General features: G+C 47.3%; 1 pseudogene; it reads right to left on the reverse strand.

Annotated features, from left to right (window-relative positions):
* Positions 1–4460: 4460 nt before the first annotated feature.
* Positions 4461–5738, reverse strand: LOC113418342 (lipid droplet-regulating VLDL assembly factor AUP1 pseudogene; annotated as a pseudogene).
* Between the last annotated feature and the right edge of the window lie 2137 nt (positions 5739–7875).

Below are 7875 nucleotides of genomic sequence, written 5' to 3' on the forward strand. Positions count from 1 at the left end.
TCGCCCAACCACCACCACCACCACCACCACCCCAAAAAATTATAAACTCATAATTATCAGACCAGAAATATATCATGTTAAACAGCCCAGATGGTTTCCAACAGTTTTTTTTTTTTTAAATAGGCTGTAGGGTTTTTTTGGAGACTTGACATCATACTATTAGGAGACACAGAGAATCTTTTGTCATTGCGCCATCTTGGAACATGTGAAATGCCCTGATCGTGTTTCAAAAAGCTGTCAATGAAATCATTCATTGCAAAGTCTGTGTCTCATAATTGAGTCTGTCATCTGCAACTCCGTAACTGTCTGGTTTGGTTCTGCAACCCAACAGGACAGACACAGACTCCAGAGAGTAATTAGGACTGCAGAAAAAACAATTGCTACCAACCTGCCTCTCAATGAGGACCTGTATCCTGCATGAATCAAAAAGAGGGCTGTGAAAATATCTACAGACCCCTCACATCCTGGACATAAACTGCTTCAACTCCTACCCTCAAAACAACGCTATAGAGCACTGCACACCAGAACAACTAGACACAAGGACAGTATTTCCCCAAACACCATCCCTCTGCTAAACAAATAATTCCTTCAATGCTGTCAAACTATTTACAAAGTCTGCACTACTATTACTATTAATCCTCCCATCCTTCCTTTCACCCATCTCCTCCCACTTATGACTGTAACCTTGTTGCTTGTATCCTAATGATTTTTATTGACTGTTTCCTAGTATGATTTGATTGCTTATTGTACCCTATGAATATCATTAAGTGTTGTACCTTATGATTCTTGATGAATGTATCTTTTCTTTTCTGTACACTGAGAGCATCTGCACCAAGACAAATTCCTTGTGTCTAATCACACTTGGCCAATAAAGAATTCATTCATTCATTCATTCATTCATTCATTCATTCATTCATTCATTCATGCACTCATTCGTTTATTCATTCATTCAAAATTTAAACAGATTGTTTAAAATGTTCATAAATCACAACTGGAAGATCACTCTGGGGAACAGGGTTTCCTTTCAGAAAGAATATATAAGAGGAACATAGATTGCATCAGTCTAATACAGTCGGTTTCAAACTGAACCACCAGTAGATGTGCGTGGACATCAACTTCCAGAATTCCCCAACCACTGGCTGAAGACGTTGATGTCCACACATCTTCAAGTTCCCAAATTAGTGCATAAGTTTGCAATAATAAAACACTAGTGTCTACTGTTTATCACAAACTTATGCACAAACAGAATGAAAGGTAAAGGATACCCTGGTCCAGATACATCCAACCCCAGGGAACTATGTTCTTCTCTGTTACTTGGCTAAGGGAACCAGAGGGGTCCGAAGACAAATTTCATGATTGTGTGGCCAGCATGACTATATGCCAAAAGTGCATGGAATGTTGTTTCCATTGAAGTGATACCTATTTATCTACTCACATTTCCATGCTTTTGAATTGCTAGGTAAGCAGGAGCTGGAGCAAGGAGTGGGAGCTCACCCAATTTTGTGGTGCCTGGGTCTTGAACCCGGGCTGTCAGCTGTTCAGCTAGTAATCTCAGCATCTTTAACCGCTGAGCCACCGCATCTCTATTAAAAGAGTAATATGCATGCAATGGCTAGAAGGCAAAGGTGTTCAGTCTGATAAGTTCCTGAAGACTACATTCCTACCAGGAATAAATCAAAACAACCATTTATAAAAAAACAAAAATATTCAAGACACCAAATAAAAGAGATGCAACTCTTATGCTTCCTGACAGAGAAAATGCTTTAATTAATTCAGCCTATAAACATTTCACTTTCCCAGGCCCATATTACCATGGCCCTCCTCTCTCAGGAGACAACGCGAACCACATGTTAATATGAGACCAGGCAACTGTTTCCATCAGACGATGACGGGAGGAGGAATCTAAAGAACAAATGCACTCCCATGTCAGCTTGGGAAAAAATGTATGAATATTCAAATCAGTTGCTGGACAAGCCAGTTGAGATATGAAATGACAATTTGCCTATGGTTTATATCCAACGTTGGATTTGAAAATTGGCTGCTTTGTTTTGGATGCAGATTGAGATGTGGTTGTGTGGAAGAGGAGGAGGAGGAGGAGGAGGAGGAGGAGGAGGAGGACCAAAATTTTCTTGTGGACCACCGGTGGTCCACGGACCACCAGTTGGTGACCACTGCTCTAAAATACAACAACACTGCTCTTAAGTGGGTTGAAGCTGGTTCTTCCTTGTTCAGACACTCATGACCTCCAGGTATTGAGACAAGCAACTCAGTGGCATTACTTAGCTGACCTGAAACTAAGATGGACAAGTATCCTCAGCCTTTACATTTTCATGGATATTTCCCTGAGAGCTACTATTCCTACTCCTGAGAAACAAGAACGTGTAGCCCTGGGCTTTCTGTCCCACACCCTACTTGTCTTCCATAATTCTTTGACAGAATCAGGAGAAGAAAGGGTCTGGTTTAATCCGACTGTGTTTACTGAACATGGAAAGGAGACAACGGAAGTGGAAGAAGGAAGGAAAGATGTTTCAATTACACTTTCAGTTTTAAGTTTCTGGGTGTTACCCTAAAAGAGGACCTGGCCTGGGGTGCCCACATTGCAGGCCTGGTCAAAAGGGCCCAGCAGAGATTATACTACCTGAGATTTCTCAGGAAAGAATAACTGAATGAAAAACTGCTGGTGACCTTCTACCGCTGCACCATAGAGAGTATTTTAGCATATTGCACCTCTGTATGGTTTGCCAATTGCACAGGGACAGATAGGAAAGCACTCCAGAGGGTTAACGTCATTGCCCAGAAGATCACTGGTTGCCCTCTCCCCTCATTGGAAGAGCTTTATAGCTCCTGCTGCCTTAAGAAAGTTCAAAACATTCTCAAAGATCCATCTTATCCTGGGCACCCCCCCTTTTTTTGAACTATTACCCTCTGGTAGACGCTACAGGATAATAAAAACAAGGACAAATAGGCTGAAAAACAGATTCTATCCCAGGGCAGTAGCTATATTGAATTCTACTGTGTAGTGCAATATTAATGCTTTGGGTTTTCAATCCAATGTATAGAATGTGAAGGATGTGTGTTTGTGTCTATTTTCATGGTCATGATGTGCACTGAAGGTGGTATTTAATTTCGTTTTATGAGGTGCAATGACAATAAAGTAAACTGAACTAAACTAAACTTTCACAGAAATATGCTCTCAAAACAAAAGTCACCTTTACACTTGTGGAAAAATACAGCAACTTACACACTCGAGTGAATCACTGTTTGTGAGAATCATTTCAATATACCTTGAGAATGTCATGGAAGAAAAATACGGAAATAATATGAACTCGCTATGAGTTTGGGAAGGAAGGATTGTAAAACCATACAATATGTGGCAGAGGATGGTTTCATTTAATTGTACAAGATATATTACAGAAATGTGCAAGGTTTTTTTTTTCTTCTTTTAACCGATCAAAGAGTTTCTTCTGATTTATATCCACTAATTGAGGAAATTGATGTGTGTCCTGGCATAACTCCACCAAGAAATATAACATCAAGCTGAGTTCGATGTTTACCAATTTCAGTGTGATGGTTTAGATTTAAAATATTGTTTTATCCGGGAGTATGGTTTAAGAAATAAACGGAGAATCTGCGGAGCAGATTGTTATTTATTTTCGGTGTCATGTGCAATGTTTCTTTGAATATAAACCCCTGAAGACAAGCGAGCTGGCAATGGAATTAGAATTGACCTGGTGTTCACAGAGATTTATCTGAGCAAAAGTATGACTTTTATTTTGCAAAGGTTATGACTTTGCCCAAAGGTGGTTTTTCCAAAAGGAAAGTGGATTTTCTTGGGTTTTTTTCCCTTTGAAAATGTTTCACTTCTCCTCCAAATTAGGTTCTCACTGACTTCTGGGGGATGGAAGGCTAATGATCATAGGAATTGCAAAAGAATATAAATTTTTCCCTTCCCTACTAGTCAGTTAGTGTTGTGTTGGCAGACGGACATACCAGGCAGACACGGTGCTGAAGAATAACGTTGCTTTTATTTGAAAGATAACAGGTTATCGTGGCTGCCCAGCTGGGCTGGCAGCCAGCTGGCTGGAGCAGCTGATGCCGTTTGACAGCTCCTTTTATAGTCTGCTGTCAAACAGCACCAACCAATGGGAACAGTCGGTGCTCCCGCTCAGAATGCGGACCAGATTGAAGACTTAGCTAGTCAGGGACACCACACCCCTTTCCCCTAGCTAAGTGCATGCGCGGCCCTGCCTTCTGGGGATCCATGGTACAGAAGAGGAAGTTGAACTAGTAGCTGCTTTGCGCACCTCCCCCATCTTGGCTTCCAGGAACAGAACCCGACCTGTCGCAAGGTAGGAGCACCCGGCCTGGGAAGGAGACCTTGACAAGCTTGGTGAGTAACCATGCCTTGGTGACCTCCAGCATGTGGTGGAGTAGGGGTCCCCGAATCCTAAGGGCTGTGGTCAGTACTGACAATCGCCTGTTTGGAACCAAGCTGCAGAAATGGCAGGCAAGTTCCATTTGGGCGAGCAGCGTGCAAGTTTAGCTGTGGCTTGCGTGAAGGGAGATGAACAGAAGGTGGGGGACCGCTGAGCTAGGGAGTTGACTACGAAGGTCAAGGCCTAAGGGCCGAAAGAGGAGCAGGCACATCGTGCTCCCTCGGCCCCCTTAGGACGAGAACATCCAACCTCCCCCCTACCCAGCTTTTGCCCTCCTGGGGGCGTATTGCCACTGCCGAGGAATACAAGCTCAGTGGGTGCGCGACCTAAGGGCCGAAAGAGGAGCAGGCACGTCGTGCTCCCTCGGCCCCCTTAGGGCAGTGACAATCCAACCTCCCACCTACCTAGCTTTTGACCCCCTGGGGACATATTGCCACCGCCAAGGAATGCAAGGCCAGGTGGAAGGACCCTAATGGTGGGTGCGCGCCTCCTTGTTCAGCACCTGACACCCACCACCCCCTAAATACAGGACCCCTTCCCCCAGAGTCACTTGGAAGGGGGCAGAGAGACAATTTGTCAGCGGCTGTGAGGCACGTAGACACCACGCCCAACTCCAGAGCTAGAAGCTCTTGAACTCGCAGGGCAAACTCTTCCTGGGTCTCCTCGGCTTCTCTGTACACAGAGGGAAGCCACCTTACTTGAATAACGGTGAAAGGAACGAAGAAAGTCCAGAGCAGCTCAGTGAACCAGGAAGCGCCAGCCACACTCACAGTCACGAAGGGCCTCCAGACCTGCAGAGCCAATGGCTGCACCGCGTCCACGATGGAGAAAGGCCAGGAGCTGAAACGCAGCAGGCCCACCTGGCCGTTGGTGGTCTCCTCCTCGGGGAAGAGCAACAGCGGCGGATTGCCGCCCTGCAAGCAGTAGCCCTTCAGCGACTCCAGCAGCTCCGCGCGGCTCTCGGCGCCGGCCACCTCCAGGAAGCTGCGGGACCAGCAGAGGAAAGCCGGCAGCGCCGTTCAGCACGGGCGCGCTGCAGGAGGCCAGCAGGCCCAGGACGTTGTGGTCGATGGGCGTGACGTGGTTGGCCACCAGGACGCAGGCGCAGGAGTGCACAGCTGATCGGGAAGACGTGCAGCCCCACAAAGAGCCGCACCAGCAGCAGGCACAGCCCCACCAGCGCATAGAGCAGCAGGCCAGCAGCACCGGCAGCAGCCCGTCGCTCGGCAGCCGGTGGGAGTCGAAGAGGCGCTCAGGGCTGGCAGCGGCGGCGGCCGGGACAGGAGGCGGCTCCATACCTGCCCGGGGCGCTTCGCCAGCCTTCACGGGCAGGCGCGAGGCGCGGCAGCCATCTTAGGTGCCTGGAGGGCGACATCTGTTCCTCGGCTGGGGAGGCTTTAGACTTTTGCGCTCTTGGTAGCGCCAACGGGGGTGCCTTTCGGCCGACGTCAGTCCCCTCAGTCAGGGAGGCTTTGAGTTTCGCGCCCTCAAAAGGGCGCACGCAGCAATTAGACAGTGACTGTCTCCTCAGCTGAGGAGGCTCTTTAAATTTGGCGCGCGCAGAGATTGTCTGTGGCTCCTGACATTCAGCGGCTTCGGCTCTTTCTTCAGTGACTTAGCTCAGTTGTCTTGCCTGGTCGTCTCTGCTAATCCCACCTTCGTCGCCAGTGTTGTGTTGGCAGACGGACACACCAGGCAGACACGGTGCTGAAGAATAACGTTGCTTTTATTTGAAAGATAACAGGTTATCTTGGCTGCCCAGCTGGGCTGCAGCCAGCTGGCTGGAGCAGCTGATGCCGTTTGACAGCTCCTTTTATAGTCTGCTGTCAAATGGCACCAACCAATGGGAACAGTCGGTGCTCCCGCTCAGAATGCGGACCAGATTGAAGACTTAGCTAGTCAGGGACACCACAGTTAGAATGAAAGAAGTTTCTTGGTTGAGAAGCGAAATGTTTTCAAGGAAAAACAAAGAAAGTCCAGTTGCCTGTTAGAAAAAGCTCCTTTAGAGACACCAGGATCTGGATGATTGAGAATTTCCAGAGAATGAGGGTGAAGGTTTCTTCTCGGAGCTTGTGGATTGGTTTCTGAACGTTTCATTACCAGGCTAGATAACATCTTCAGTTTAAGGGAGGCCAGTGTTGGTGTTCTTCTGTTGACAAAGGCTTTGTGTGGCCAGTAGGTCTTGTGATTGTGAAGTCAAGTCAGGTGAGGGTCCCATCAGATAAGGGTCTTGTGATGGACCTTATGTGAGTGTGTCAGATAACAGATAATCAAAGTTGGAAAGGATCTTGTAGGTCATCTAGTCCAACGCCCTGCCCAAGCAGGAGACCCTACACCATTTCTGACAGATGGGAGTCCATTCGTTACTTGAAAGTCTAAAGTGATGTAGCTCCCACAACTTCCGAAGACAACTTCTGTTCCATGGGTTGATTGTTCTCACTGTCAGAAAGTTCCTCCTTATTTCCAGGTTAAATCTCTCCTTGTTCAGTTTCCATCCATTATTCCTTGTCTGGCCTTCAGATGCTTTAGAAAATAGCTTGACCCCTTCCTCTCTGTGGCAAATATTGGAACACTGCTATCATGTCTCCCCTGGTCTTTCTCTTCCCTAGACTAGCCAAGCCCAGTTCCTGTAACCATTCTTCATATGTTTTAGTCTCCAGTCCCCTCATCATCCTGGTTGCTCTTCTCTGCACTTTTTCTAGAGTCTCAACACCTTTTTTATAGTGTGGTGACCAAAACTGGATGCAGTACTCTAGGTGCGGCCTTACTAAGGCTTTATAGAGTGGTATTAGTACCTCAGGTGAGGGTCTTGTAATGGCTTTTGTGATGAGTCAGGTGTGAGTCTTGTGATTTTGATGAGGTCATGTCAGGTGGGCATCCTTGGGAGGTGAATTACTGGTTGGGAGGGGCTTGCGTGGGTTGGTTGAGGGCTGGGAAAGAAAAAAAATGGAACCAAGGGGGCGTGTAGCACCCACACACTCCATTTTGGGGCCTTCTGGGCCTCAGGGAAGCCTCTGGGGGGAGTTTTTGCTCCCAGAAGGCTTCCCTGGGGCTCAGGAAAGAAAAAAATGGAGCAAGGGGGGCAGGGGGAACTGCACCCCCCCTCCATTTTTTGCCTTCATGGGCCTCAGGGAAGCCTCCTGGTTGAAGCAGTAAGACAGCAAGGGGAATCCCAGCACAGCTGATCATAGGAACAGCTGATTGTCGGGAGGAAAAAGAAATATCTTAACGAGTGACTAGGCAGGGAAGAACGCAGTCAGCAATGTTGCACATGCGCGATAAGGACTGACTGGGCAAAGAGGAGAGGGGCAACAAAGTCAGGGGTGTGGCCAGCCAGAGGTTACTACTGGTTCGGCGACCCATGCCAAATCTTTGCTACCAGTTTGCCTGAAGCAGTGCAAACCGGATGAATATCACCACTGGTTGGAAGGGACGTTTG

The sequence above is a fragment of the Notechis scutatus genome, chromosome 6, assembly GCF_049901735.1.
Source record: "Notechis scutatus isolate UNSWTSFEM ecotype Mainland chromosome 6, rNotScu1.2, whole genome shotgun sequence".
Lineage (NCBI taxonomy): Eukaryota > Metazoa > Chordata > Lepidosauria > Squamata > Elapidae > Notechis > Notechis scutatus.